The 15511-nt window shown below is 39.2% G+C and overlaps 1 protein-coding gene across 3 annotated transcripts in view; it reads left to right on the top strand.

Annotated features, from left to right (window-relative positions):
* Window positions 1-240: 240 nt before the first annotated feature.
* The window catches only part of NELL2 (neural EGFL like 2), a 414049-nt gene continuing 398778 nt past the window's right edge, over window positions 241-15511 (top strand). The window contains exons 1-2 of one of the 3 annotated variants that reach the window (XM_046012521.1): window positions 241-462; window positions 1659-1786. The gene's annotated coding sequence lies outside the window, so the exon portion shown is untranslated. Of the gene's footprint in view, window positions 463-1613; window positions 1787-15511 lie in introns of all 3 variants that reach the window. The other 2 variants (XM_046012520.1, XM_046012522.1) reach the window with 2 other exon arrangements.

The raw sequence follows: 15511 nt of genomic DNA, 5'->3' as shown, positions 1-15511 counted from the left end.
AATGTAAACTTCTATCACACAGCCAGGCCGTTTCCTTCCACCGCCGCTAGAGGGCGGCCTGCAATAACGATCCCCCGGAGCCCTCTAGCGGTCAGAGGAAGCTCCAGCCTTCCCTCGGGGATCTACGTTCCTAGGAACTTTCTCAAAGTCCGGCAGATGTTGCCCAGGGAAGCAAGGCTGTGGGACACACCTAGAGTCACCCTCGTAGCTTCCCTTTACTGCTTCTGGGACAGGCTCATGAGCTCTGCCCCAACTCAAGATGACTTCTCAAACCCGCCAAGTGTGCCCTCTCGGATGCTGCAGGGTAGATTCTGTCACTAAATTTCAGGAAGAATCAAATACAGGTATCTAGAGGATGTGGCCCGAGTCCAAAATTTCTTTTTTATGTCCCCCAAAGTGCACAGGGTGGTTTACTTAAATTGATTCCGAGAAGCAGCTCTGGATATCTTATACTTCCCCAAGGTAAATATTTAAATAGCACTAGTAATAATCTCAGGTTACATAGTGTAGTATAATTATGATTTTCTAGGAAGTTTGTAGTTATTTTTATAATACGAGTGTATTTAAGTAACATTGGCAAACCACATAGTCTAATGTGGGAATGCTCTCAGTTTTTTTCATGATTTTAATATCATCATGATGACATATTGTAGTAGTTAACTCCTTTTTATTTAAAATAACTGGGCTATTTTGGAGTATAAATATGAATATATGAATATGTATTTAAATGACATATACTTTAATATGTGTATTTTGGTTATCAGATATAGATAGCAAGCATATATCAATCACTTTCACTGCCTCCGCTGGAGTTTACTGGTACTGTTTTATTACTGTGTGTAAACTGGACTAGTTTATTTAGGAAAAAAATAGCTGCTGCTTTTAAGTAATTGCAATAGAAGAGACTTTGTCGATATGTCTTCATGGGAAAGGACACGGATTCTTAATAAGTAGAAAATGACATTATCATTAGGCATATTCTGCAAACTACTCTGTTATTCACTTAAGTCTTACAAACAAATCAAAGCAAATTTGATCGGCTGAGAAAATATTGACAGGGTGACGCAGTAAGGCGTAAAGTTCAGTAAAGATGCAACTGGGAATGAGACATGATTCCCATATTCAAAGTTCAGGGGGGAAGTAAAGTCACATATCTAAATAAAATTTTTTTAAGATTATTTATTTATTTATTTGACAGACAGAGATCACAAGTAGGCAGAGAGGCAGGCAGAGAGAGAGGAGGAAACAGGCTCCCTGCTAGCAGAGAGCCCAATGCAGGGCTTGATCCCAGGACCCTGAGATCATGACCTGAGCCAAAGGCAGAGGCTTAACCCACTGAGCCACCCAGGTGCCCCTAAATAGCTTTTTTAAAAGGACATAACAGTGGAATTCCCTCATCTTAACAAAACAAACTAACAATCCTAGAAATTAAAGGGAGGAAAGTTAAAATTTAGATAGTGCTGGTAATGCTGCCCATCATTCCTCTCAATGATTGCCTGGAGTGAGCATGGCAGGAAGCATGTGAGTCTGTGGTTCCCTCAGTTTGTTTCTGTTCTGGGTGCCTCTCAAGTGGGAGCATATCACTGAGCTGAGTATGATTCTAATTTTTAAAGATATGCATAGATGCATCATTTTTCATATAAAATGGACCCTAAAAGCAGGCCAACTACTTCATCTGGTGCTCAACCAAAGAAACAGGAATCTGTTCCAATGCTGGAAGAAAAACTGGCTGTGCTGAAACAACTCGTGGTCTCCAGGGGAGCGCCTGTCGAAGGACTGTTCCAGGGTAATTTTGATTTTTCATGATTTTCTTGTTTCTGATTTTAGAATCTAAGAGGTGTGAATCTATTTTAAGATAAGTATCGTCAGAGATATATACACAGTCTGGAAGGATCTGGATGCCAGGTTAGGAAGTTTGACTTTCTTTAGCCATGCAGTTGGAGTCTGTTAAAGGTTTCTGAATAAAGGAGGTTCTGACCCCAGGTTTCAGCAGATCTATTTGAAAATAATATTCTAGGTGGACTATAAGTTGGAGAAACTGAGACAGAGGGGTAATTAAGAAGGTTTTATGATCATAGAGGTGGATAAGAAGTATTGATTATCAGGGGTGCCTGGGTGGCTCAGTGGGTTAAGTCTCTGCTTTGGGGTCAAGGCATGATCTTGGAGTCCCGGGATCGAGCTCCCCATTGGGCTCTCTGCTCAGTAGGGAGCCTTCCTCCCCCTCTCTCTCTTCCTCCCCCCCCCCGCCTACTTGTGATGTCTCTCTCCCTGTCAAATAAATAAAATCTTTTAAAAAAAGTATTGATTATCAGACCTAGAGTGAGGGAGAATAAATGAAAAATTTTGACTGACTACGTTGGGTTAGAAATAGAGATTTTAAGTTTGGGTGACCATGAGGTTGGTGACTTCTTTAACAGAGTTAGGGAGATCAGAAGAACTGGTTTTGGTTATGGAGATGGATGGGATTTTGGATAGAATATGAGGTATCTATAGGAGACCCAGGTGGAGAGGTTCAGCAATGAATGAGCTGGAAGTGCCGGAAAGAATTCTTTTTTTTTTTTTTTTTTTAAGATTTTATTTATTTATTTGACAGAGAGAGATCACAAGTAGGCAGAGAGGCAGGCAGAGAGAGAGGAGGAAGCAGGCTCCCTGTGGAGCAGAGAGCCCGATGCGGGGCTCGATCCCAGGACCCTGAGATCATGACCTGAGCCGAAGGCAGCGGCTTAATCCACTGAGCCACCCAGGCGCCCCGCCGGAAAGAATTCTTAAAATATTCTATGTGGGCTGCATTCTGTTTCAAAATAGCAGTTGAAATTACAATAGTAGACAACACAGCTAATAAAGATCAGCCTTGTAGAAAGCAACGAGAAGTACAAATGTAGGTTCTTAAGGATTACCTGTCTTTGGAGGAAGAAAAGAAACAATTAAGAAAACCGAAGTAGGAACATTCAGAAAAAAAATATTCTGAGGAAGATAATTTTAAAAGAATTTTAAAGAATTTAAAAAAATTAAAATTACATGTTGGTAAAAGTTCTTCTAGAATTGTATAGAATGTAATGCACTAATTTTGAAGGTAGAAGGAAGAAAAAATAATCGGTGAATAAGAGAAGAGATATTTAAAAAAATAGGACAGGGGTGAGATAATTTCAGGGAAAAGACAGCAAATGATTTTAAGTGCTGCTGAAATTTCAGAGAGTTAAGTCCTGAATTGGAGAGGTAGAAGTTTAGACTTCAACTTAGGATATGTGGTGTATCCAAGGATTTTTTTTTTATTTATAATTTGGTGTGAGACTGAATGTATAACCGTCAGCTCCTATTCACACAGTCTATTTGTATTTGCTCAAAATAGTACAAGTATAGGAAACTGGGATTTTCTCAGAAATGACTACCAGTGTAATCACTGGTGACCTTCTGAGAGGATACGGGCCAAAGTCAGACTGCAAGTCAAGAAGTGAATTGGGGTTGAAGGAATATAGAATTTGCTTTTGAGAAATTTAGTGATGAGAGCAAGGAGAGAGAAGAGTATGTTTGGTTAGAAGGTAGGAAATCTCTGGAATGCAGCTCACACCAAGCCTGGTGGTCTCCTGGCAGCTTTTGGATTGTGGTCCAGTTAACCTTTAGCATATCATTTCAGGCTTTTTCTGTGTAGATGCTATTTTGACAAATTTTGTTCGTGTTCAGTCCTTGAACAAATCAGCAAATATCCCGAAGCATTTACTGTCATGTGAAACTGGAAATACACAGAAACTGCATTTAGTGCACAATCTGAGTGGAGAATTCATGCAAGGGCTCAGTCCCAGAAGATGGTTGCCATGACTCTAATAACTTCTAAAGTATCCTTAATGTGTTTTCTATCTGTGAAATAGTATGATTCTCTGAACCTTAGCCCTAGAAGCCTTTGAAATAGTGGAGTGGGGCTTGCAGATTCATCTCTGGCAGAGCTGTGTCTCGCTGAGGACGCATGATGCATGGAAGTAGGCTGATTCTGCCTTACTAATCCTTCCCTGAGGGCTCAGGCTCTGTAGTGGGCTATGACTGTCCCAACTGAGCAGTCTTTTCCATGGAACCCATTCAGGCACTTAGAGCACTTATTGATGATAGACAACAGCTAGAGCTTTTAGAACATATTAGGTTTAATGAGATCGGAAACATGATCGCCGTCCTTAAGGGAAAAAGTCAGACAAAATGGGAGGAAAATGTGTTGGAAATCTTTGTCTCAAATAAAGCAGATCATCGGAACAAAGCTCACATTTCACCTTCTGAGATGAGGAGCTGACTATAGTAGTAACCAGCGCATGGCAATTTTATAATTTAAAATTCGTTAACAGCCACATCACATAGGACCTGGAAATAAACCAGGCATTATCTTTTTATTGCTTCTTCCATGAAATCCCTCATCCTTCCTCCGCACTCAGAATCCCCAGCTCAAGGAAGACCAGGATGTAGGATTTCCAGTACTAAAACTGGGAGAGTTCTAGGCGAACTGGGATGAGTTGGTAACCCCTGTTCAGAACAAGGCTCTCTGACTCTATGCATCCCTTCCTCCTGCAGCAATTTCCCTCTCTTCTAGTCAGTCTTTCTCAGTTGGTGAAGACTAATGCCCAGCTCACGCTCTTGTTTCCATCACCACCTCTGATTATGTGAAAACTTCAACTAGTCCCTGATTTTTTTAGTTCCTTCATTTTTTTCTCTTAGACTTTTTCCTCATCCTTCCTTATGACTTTAGCTTCCAGTTCTTCTGGCCAAACCTTACATTTTGTCCTTAGGAATAACTATAGTGCCCTCAAAATCTCAATTTCTTTTTTTTTTTTAATTTTTAAAAATATTTTATTTATTTATTTATTTGTCAGAGAGAGAGAGAGAGCACAAGCAGGCAGAGGCAGAGAGAGAAGCAGGCTCCCCGCTGAGCAGGGAGCCCCATGTGGGACTTGATCCCAGGACTCCGGGATCATGACTCGAGCCAAAGGCAGTGTCTTAACTGACTGAGCCACCTAGGCATCCCCCAAATCTCAATTTCTAACATCTCATTCAGCTCACTGCCTCCATGGTAATTTTTCAATCACACCAGGACTTCCAACCCATTGGTGATACCATTTTTTAAAATTTTTATTTATTTATATATTTTTCAAGTAAGCTCTACTCCCAGCATGGAGCCCAAACTCACAACCCCAAGATCAAGAGTCCCATGCTCTCCCGACCAAGCCAGGAAGGTGCCCTTGATGATGCCATTTTTAATGTCCATCATAGTTCCTGTTCTCACTTCCTCCCTGTCCACATTGGGTTCCATTGTCTAATTACTTGCAAACACCCTCATATCCCTTGCCTCCCCTCTGCCTTATGCAAGTGGCAAAAAACCAATACAGGTTAATCCCATCTATTTGCAAAAAGGTAGTATAGTTTAGTGGTTAAAGGTCTAAGCTCTGGACCTGTACTTTTTTAATCCTGGGGTAGCGTTTACTAGTTATGTGACCTCGGATAAATTTCCTAATGCCTCTCTGCGTCCGGTTCCTCATCTGTACCTATCTCATGCGGTTGTTGTGGGCTCAAAAGTATTAATAAAAGTAAAATGCTTTGAATAGTGCTTGGCACATAATAAGCAGCCAATAAATGTTTCCCAAGCTTGTAGTTGATCGTCAGAAAAAGACAGCTAACCATTCTAATTGATCTCTGAAATTTCCTGTCTGTGTCGAGTGGGCCTTTGTGCAGTCCTTGCAATTCAGTCTACCACAGCTCCCACTTCCTTATTGATTTATTTTCTCTCTCTCAGGGATTACTATGTTACCCCCTCTTCTTCTCAAATTTCCAACTTGTCTTCTCTGCTTCTCGCTCTTAGTGTATGATTTTCCTTCTTACTCCACTGAGAAAACAATCAGAAAATATGTTATTTTTCCACCAAACAGTCTGCCCACATCTGTAGCCTTCTACTACAATGAAGGGACTCTTTCCCCATTTTGGGATAACCCTTTACTTGTGCGCTGGACTCCATCTCTTCTCACTTTCTCAAGAATTGTAATGCCATATTTATCTCTCTCTCTTTTTCTTATTTATTTATTTATTTATTTATTTATTTATTTGAGAGAGAGACTGAGAGCACAAGGGAGAGAGAGCAAGCATCAGTGGGGAGAGGTGCAGAGGGAGAGGAAGGAACAGGGTCTTGGGATCATGACCTGGGCTGAAGGCAGACACTCAATGGACTGAGCCACCGAGATGCCCCCTAATTATCTCTCTTTTGTCCTGGATAATTACATGTCTCCTTTCTTCTCTGCCATCAATGCTATAATATTAATCAAAAATCTTCAATGAAAGGAGAAAAAAAATCTCCCTAACTTCTACGTCTGTGGTAGCAACGGACTTATTTACTAGCCTGTATAGCAAACCTTAGTGTCTCTGTGATCTCAGCTCCCATCTTCATAACAATTCAAATCAAGCTTTATTTCACCAAAACCACACCTGTATGAGCCAAAAGCAACCTCCACCTGTCAAGTCTGATGATCTGTAATCTGTCCTCATCTTCCTTTGCTTGTCATCAGAGTTTAACATAATTGATCACTTCTGCCTCTTGAAGTTTTTTTTCACTTGGTGTCAGGACACCATACTATTTTGCATTATCATCATCTATCTTTCTTCTCAGTCTCCTTGGCTGGATCCTCATTTGTAACTTGAAATGTTTTTGAAAATAATGGAGTGCTCTAGAGCTCAGTCTTAGGCTCTCTCAGGCTTACAGAAGTGATTGGAGTGACCAAAACCAGGAGAAATTGATTTCGTGGGTTTCGTATGGGGCAATGAGAACTGAGTTGAGAAGGGAATACGCATGGTTTGTAAGAAAGAAGAAAGCCATTATAATGATCTTAAGCTGAATTTTACTTAACATGCGATTGTTTAGTGGAAGCAATTTTATTGTGATAAATTCAGTTCCACAATATTTTCTTTTTTTAAAGATTTTTTTAAAAAATTTTATTTATTTGAGAGAAGGAGTGAGAGAGAGCATGAGAAGGTAAAAGGTCAGAGAGAGAAGCAGAGACCCCGTGGAACTAGGAGCCCGATGAGGGACTTGATCCCAGGACTCTGGGATCATGACCTGAGCCACCCAGGCGCCCCTCCACAATATTTTCTGAACCCTGGCAGTGGAAAGGGGAAGGGAGGATCAAATATGGAGCAGAAGGGTTCTTGCCAACACAGACCTGAAAGCAATCTGGTTATTGTCCTAATTTAATTAATGGAAAATTAAGAGTTAAATCAATACTAGAACTCTAACTAGAAGTCTTGGTGGTTCCCAGTCTTCGATTCAGTTGATGAAGTTATTTGCCTCCCAGATTGAAATACAATAAAGAATAAAATGTGCCTAAATTACAAGTTTAAAGGCCATTCAAGTGGAAAATTGCTGGAAAGGGTAATAAAATAACAACTACAAAAATACAACTTTCCTTGGCATTTTCAACTTAGCTCCCTCAGAGCTACTAAAGGACCCATTCATGTCTTTTTCAACAAGATCTCGGATTTTTCAGTCAACCACTCCTAGGATTTTGTATTGGCACAATTGGACTTTCTCCTTGGAAACTGACTTTTAATGAAGAATAAACTAGAATATAGCTGAATAATGCAATTTTATTATTAAAACCCCAAGACTGACACCAGAAAACTTGTATTTAAAAAATTTGGGGGGCACCTGGGTGGCTCAGTGGGTTAAAGCCTCTGCCTTCGGCTCAGGTCATGATCCCAGGGTCCTGGGATCGAGCCCCGCATTGGGCTCTCTGCTCAGCAGGGAGCCTGCTTCCTCCTCTCTCTCTCTGCTTGCCTCTCTGCCTACTTGTAATTTCTGTCTTTCAAATAAATAAATAAATAAATAATCTTAAAAAAAAATTTGGAATAGTAGAGGTGCTTAGCCACCTCTGAGGTTCTCTGTGTAAACAAACAAGATTCAAGCATAGTTTTTCTACTTAGATTTGGGTTTCGGTGAGTGTTGTAAAGTTTAGAAGTTTGAGTATGCACTTTATGCCAAACCACTCAAAAATAATAATAATAATAATAACAGCACTGACAATAATAGCTACTCTCTACTGGGCAACTACTTGCAATTAGCTATTTACAAGGTGATATTTTTTATCCCTTCCAAAGCCTGGATGAGGTGGTGTTACTATCCTTCACAGACAGAAACTGAGATTCAAAGAGGTTTTTACCATTTTTCTAAGGAAAGGAGCGACATGCTCCCAGTCCTCTTACTTCCAAAGGCAAAGGGGAAGGGTTAAAAGTTACTGACGTATATTCCTTTTTGCTGTCAAGCATCTGGATGTGAACAGCTTGAGGTGAGTGCCAAAAATGTGGCCAAATAAAAGAGAAATAAAACTTAGTCTAGGAAAGCAGGCATTGTAAGGTGTTAATATTTTAGATAAAGAGGAAAGTCCAGGCACGAGGGGTGGTGAGTGGAAGCTAAGAATTGAGGGTGGACAGAGGTGCGGTGGAGGGAAGCAAGGGCAAAAGCCCCACACTGGGAGATTGAAATCATCTGGGATAATGTTAACGTTTTTATTTTATTCTTGTTAGTTCTGTCAGGTAAGTACCTGTTTGGATTTTTTTTTGCTTAAAGAAAGAAAATTGAGAAAAATCATACCTACGTCCCCCCCGTCCCCTGCCCAAACTAAAAGCATAGATATAGAGACAAATTTTCTTTTATCCACTGCCCTTGTTTGTTCAGGAGATGGGAGTTTTAAAAATGGTTCAGGATCAAAGCCCCCAAACAAGAGCTTGGGAGTTGACAACCTAAGAAAGAAATGGGTATCCCTGCTTGTAGTGCTAGTCTGGGTGTCTTAAGGAATACCTGTATTATTCCTACTCAGGAGCTTATCACTGTGGCCAAACAAATACTATTGTAAAATGTAACTGATTCAATTTAACAAACATGGGTGAGTGCTCTGTATGCACTGTGGTTGGTGTTAAGTAAGTGAGACAGCCTTAATAAAGTTTGCAGTCTTAGGAGAAGCAGGCAGGTAAATAATTATTCTTAATTATTCTTAAGGAGTAAAGTTCCATATTAAGTTATGAGCAAATCATATGGGAGCACAAAAGAAGGAGAGGATGTTTAATTCTACAAAGGAGAAGTTCTGTACTCTATGCTTTTTGTTTGTTTGTTTGTATGGAAACACAGTAGTCTGGAAAGTACTTGCAAAAGTATGTTGCAATATAGGATTCATGCAGGGTTCACTGTTTGGTTCTAACCATTGATTTGGGGGGATGTACCCCTCAAAGTTCTGTTCGGAAAGAGTCACCTCCCAGCCTGACCTTCCTGGGCATTTCTCCACCTTGAAATGATCTGTGTACTTCACTAGTCCCTACGTGTCTTTAGGGAGGGACTATGAATTATTTGTCTCTTTACTCCCCGTGCTTAGCAAGTGTTTCACACACCGTAGGCTCCCAGTAAAATTTGATTAATTGAATTAAGAGAAAGGAAAGATATTTGTGCTGCTCTAACTTCACCCAACCAACCTTATTTCCCTTCCCACTTCCTTGACTTTTTTTTGCTTTATGATTATGGATGTTAAAGGAAATCCTTCCTTAATGAGTTTTTCAGAAACTGTATGGCAGCCATGTTAAGGGTTTCCTTATTCCTTTCATTTTGAAAAGAAGGATGGAACAACCAAGACCTCCAGCTTTATTCATATTCCATCCCTCACCCTCTTTACAGGGTCCTTCTTTATTAAGACAACCTCTAATAAAGATGTTAGCTTTGAATTTTCTTTATCCATAAAATAGACATAGTTCATTTGGTTTCTGTATAATATATGTTAGGCTCTTACATAATAGTGTCCTTTGCTGTTTGACGGACTTTCCAGACCAAAGGTTTTAAAATAATATATCATTAAAAGAAATTAGAGTTGATGGCCAAGAATTCAATCACATTTCTTCTCTAATAGAATCAAAGCATTTTACTAATTAGACACTTTCTTCCACAAGATGGCGCTGTAGTTCTTCCAATTATTTGGAGTCTAGCTGCTCAAGGTTTTCTCTTTTAAAGTCTCTCCCCAACCTCTTACTTCTTTACAGATAAGTGACATATGAGAAAGAATGTAAGATTGTCACTTGATAAGCCAGATTTCCTATCCGATTTTAGAGAAGTCCATAGAAATAGCCATGGAATAGCCAATAACAAGAATTAGTACACAATGAATAATTACCAGCAATGAGATAAAATAGACATTTTTTGCATTAATTTTCTTCAAACAGTCGGTTAGCAAGAAGAATAAAAATCATTAAATACAGACCAGCTCAATATGAATTATGAACTATTTTTTAAATCATTATGAGTAAAATTTTAATATTCTTTAGTACTACTCATAGTTTGGGTGTTTTGAAATGAGTGAGTTGTTAATTAACTGGGTATTTTGTTATTGTTTATCCTCATGTGGAAAAACATCTCAGATAGAGGACTAACTTTTTTTAACTAAATATTTTGGTGTTTAATCATATCCTCCAGTTTGTTGTAAATATTTTTCAGTTTTCTTTTAATGTTAAGACTTCCTCAAATTCGCAAATAAATTTGCAGCTGAATCAGTTTATAATGATTCTGAGCCCCTTTTATGTGCAAAACACAGTTTCAATCAGATCTATCCAGGAAAAAAATTTCAGTATTACTTTCTAATGATCTACTAATCTGAAAAGTAAAAACCAAAAAGATTATTGCTAATAATAGTATGTTCAGAAGACTTAGATTTAAAATATTTCGGGAGTGAGTTATTTTTGAGATTCTTATTGACCATCCTGGGTATCTTTAATGAAAATTACATATTGAACCAAAATACTACAGATTTTAATTAATGCTCTAACATAGTCTCCTTGTTAAAATCATAAATTCATTAAATGAAAAGTCCAACATGAAGAGAAATAAATTATGGTGTGCAATCCTTAATTATGTCTAATTACAATGAGTTTGTAATGCATTTACATTTATAAAATCACTTAAGTTATCGATGTCTGAGGCAACGGTTTGTGTTTACCACTTGCACATTTGAATGGAGTAAATTAGATCATTTGCTAATAGAAAACTCCTACAGAAGAGAAGACAGGTTGTGGTTCACTTTTCTCCCATTACTCCTATCTGGATCGTGTAGTGGTAAGTAGATGGGAAAGCCATGGTTAAGTTTAAATTTGCTGAATACATATTAGATATGTCCACGCTTTAGATGGTGCTTGAAGTATTTAAGCCATTTATACTCTTTTATTACTACTGCTCATCACTTTTCTTGAAGGTCCAGCATGTGGCAGGCATATCAAGCATTTATGTAATTCACACAGTAATAGTGTGGAACACGTACCGCTATTGCACTTTCACAGATGAAAACACTGAGACTTAGAGATACTATATAATACTCCAAGAGTCAGGCAGCTGGCTAGAGTGGCTAGGATCTGAGTGCAAGTTTCTGTGATCCCAGAGCCTGTTAACCATTTTAATAACCTACACCATGTATATAACTTTTAACCATTAACATATTGTGTATGTAACTGCCATATCATGTAACTTTGGGTGAAGGCTACAAATTTAATATGAAATATTCTTACTGTGTAAGGAAAAGTTCAGAATTTCTTTTCTTTTCTTTTTAAATTTTTTTAGTGGGGGAAGGGGTAGGGGCAGAAGGAGAGAATTCCAAGCAGTCTCCATGCCCAATGCAGAGCCCAGCTCCGGGCTTGATCTCACAACGCTGAGATCATGACATGAGCTGAAATCAAGAGTTGGATGCCTGACCAACCCAGCCACCCAGGTGCTCCTCAGGATGTCTTTTCTTTTTCTTTTTCTTTTCTTTTCTCTTCTCTTCTCTTTTCTTCTTTTCTTTCTTTTTTTTTGTTAAGATTTTATTTATTTATTTGAGAGAGAGAGCTCAGAGAGAGCACAAGTGGGGGGAGGGTGCCCCTCAGTATCTCTAACTGTGCTATTTAGGACACACACGATGAGGGCTTTCGCAAAAGGAATTTATTGAGTCACCATGATACAGGCAGCAAGCAGAGCATGTTAAGGGGGCTTCCAGACTTTTAGAGGACAGTGGTAAGAGGAGGACTGCCAGGGACAAGGAAGCTCCTTTTCCTCCTTCTCCTCACCTACAACTCTCCTGTGCTTCACTTTGTCCGTGTGCAAAGTATAAGCTAACCTAGGCTCCACTGGGATGATCCTGACTGGATTCATTTTAGATATACTTAAAACCCACTAGATTCCTTACTTCCCTACAGACTTAGTCAGAAAATGAAGTGTTTCTATAGTGTTTCTATATTCAAATATTGTTATATCTTAAAAGAAATGAGCTTCTTATTGTATTCAGTAAACTAAAATCAAAACTGAAGGTTTTGTTTTTGTTTTTTTTTTAAGATTTTATTTATTTATTTGAGAGAGAGAGCAAGCATGAGCAGGGGGAGGGCTGGAGGAAGAGGAAGAAGCAGGGTCCCTTCTGAGCAGGGAGCCCACCTCAGGGCTCGAGTCCAGGACCTGAGCCAAAGGCAGATGCTTCACTGACTGAGCCATCCAGGTGTCCCCGAAGGGACTTTTTTGTCATTTATTAGGAGAGATTTTGCACATTGGGGTAAGGTAAGTTTGGTAAAGTGAAGTCCTCAGAATGAAATCAAATTCTTTTTTTTTTTAAATTTTTTTTTTTAAGATTTTATTTTTTTTGATAGAGAGAAATCACAACTAGGCAGAGAGGCAGGCAGAGAGAGAGGAGGAAGCAGGCTCCCCACGGAGCAGAGAGCCCGATGCGGGGCTCGATCCCAGGACCCTGAGACCAGGACCTGAGCCGAAGGCAGAGGCTTTAACCCACTGAGCCACCCAGGCGCCCCTGAAATCAAATTCTTAAGGCTTGTCCTAAGTTACCTCTAACCCTGAAGGTTCTTTGATTCCCTGAATGATGCCAGTTGTCAGCTGGGCTGTATCTAGCACTGTGAGAAGCACGATGGGAAATCCAGAGAGAGGAGCTTACCCCTGCTGATGGAAGTTTTCCTGGACTGAATAATTTATTCCTTCAGTTGGTCATTCATCCTTCTGTCCAGCCATCATTTGATGGATACTTAGCATTTGTAACAGACTCAATTAATTATTTGCTGACCCTTGTCTTATAGGCACTATGTGAGGTAATGCAAGCCTTAACTTACACACGACATGGAAGGCTTAATTCAGTGCATTGGCCTCATTTGTGTGATAATATCTTTTTGGTGCTGATGATTTAACCCTTTGGGGCTGCAGTCCTTGGTTTTGTCAGCTTGTTCGAGCAGGTGATAGTCTTGTCAGTTGATGAAGAGTCGATAAAATTTATGCATTGGAGTGGGACTGAATTGATCTAATTGTTTGGTATTTAAAGGATTTGGTATGTGTTTTAAAGACAGTTCATTCCCATGTTTAGGAAGCAAAGTGCTATGTGAAATCCACAGAGGGATCAGTGGAAGTGGTAGTAGTAATCCCAGTATTAATGTTTATAATTATAGTAGTAAATTTTACTTCATTGCTGGGAAGCAAACTTCAATGCTATAAATATTCCATTGAGGATCTGACTTTGCAACTTCTTTTCTAGAAACACAGTAAAAACCATGTTATTTTGGGCAAGACGCTATTATCTCTGTCCCTTCCTTCCCATGCAGACAAAGAAGCTGCACTAGATGATCTCTATGTTCAACTTCAATCCTAAAGTTTTTTAACTTTAGGATTTGAGTTTCCTCCAGCTCTGAGGAATTTGACAAATTCTATTCTTAAATTTTCCTGTTAGGTAATGCCAAACAGGTTATCTCACACAGTGTAGACAATAAATGTTAGCTGAGTGAACAAAAGGTATATAAAATATTAGAGCAACATCAATTTTACATGCATTTAATACCTACTAACTGGGTATCAGGTATGTGCTCGATACTGATCTATGTGCGAGGGGACTAAGCAGTAAATTAGGATTAAAGTCCCTTTCCTCATGTAGTTTACAATCTAGGGGGGAGAGATGGATAATGCACTTGTAAAATAGCAATGATTTGAGATCGTAACAAATGCCCTACAGGCTAATGGGTAAGCCATGAGGTAATATATAGCCGGCATATAGGCTCGATGGTAAGGGCAGATCACTCTGCTCCTTGATGATCAGAGGAAAGAATATTCCAGGCATTACAAAAAGCTAAAGGCAAAGGTCTTTAAGTTGGGGGCACCTGGGTGGCTCAGTTGTTAGATGTCTGCCTTCAGCTCAGGTCATAATCCCAGGATCCTGGGATAAAGCCCTGCATCCGGCTCCCTGCTCGGCAGGAAACCTGCCACTCCCCCTGCTTGTGTTCCCTCTCTTGCTGTCTCTCTCTGTCAAATAAATACATAAATAAATAAATACATATTTTTTTAAAATAAATTTTTTAAGACTTTTTTTTTTAAAGATTTTTATTTATTTGACAGACAGAGATCACAAGTAGCAGAGAGGCAGACAGAGAGAGAGAGAGGGAGAATCAGGCTCCCTGCTGAGCAGAGAGCCTGATGCAGGGCTCCATCCCAGGACCCTGAGATCATGACCTGAGCTGAAGGCAGAGGCTTTAACCCACTGAGCCAGCCAGGTGCCCCTTAAAAAAGTCTTTAAGTGAAATGTAAGTTGTCGCTTTCAAGGGACACACGGTGGACAGGTAGTAAGTGAGGAAGTGGTCTGAGATGAGGCTGGAATTAGGTGGTGTCAAGATGGTGGTGGGTTTTCTGGGACCCAGGCATTTGGATTTTATTTAATTTGCAGTGAGAACATGAGGAAATCTTAAATATGTGGCAAATTCTCCTGTTATATAAATAAATATCCTAAGATGTAGATGCTGAGTCATGCTTAGCCAAAGAATGTCTCTCCCTCCCTTGTGTCCATAGTGATGCCCTATTACTGTCTCTGAAACTCATTTCTAAAATCACTTTATTAAAGCAGGAGTGAAGGTCTTTCCCTGATCATGAATTGAAGATTGTAATATTTCCAGAGGTCATTTAGAGGAACAACAAGCAAATAGGATAAACTCTAAGCAGAGATGAAAAAGATATTTGTCATCTATTTTTAGAAAATTCAGCACTTACAAACCCTTTTGATTCGATGAGATTTCTGGAACAGTGAGAGTCAAATCCCTATTTTGGTGATAGGGAGTTACAGATAATGTGGTTTCCCTTTAGGATTCTCCTGCATATTGTGAATTGAGGACTTTTTGTAGAAATGCAGATTTTATTTTCTAATGGGGTGGAGGGACATTCTAAATATGACCTCATACTGCAACAGAGAGAGGAAAGCTTAAAGCTCATTGATATTCTTTCATAAGAGTCTTATTATACAATATAGGATGTACATAACCTTTGAAAGATAATTAGGAAGTTGATTTATGTCTACTATTAAAGCTTACTTATAGTGGGGTAAAACTTGTGTATATGATAGATGGTGTCCAGCTTGGTACAGGTGCAAATATGGAAAGATGAATTGTTTCATATAAATGGTAGTATACTGGCTTGAGCCAAAGAAAAGTAAAACTAATTGTGTTTTTTGCTGTATTCATGTGTTTT

Source organism: Meles meles, chromosome 7, assembly GCF_922984935.1.
Source record: "Meles meles chromosome 7, mMelMel3.1 paternal haplotype, whole genome shotgun sequence".
Lineage (NCBI taxonomy): Eukaryota > Metazoa > Chordata > Mammalia > Carnivora > Mustelidae > Meles > Meles meles.
The sequence above is the reverse complement of the archived record's forward strand: the minus strand, read 5'-3'. Positions and strand labels throughout refer to the sequence as shown.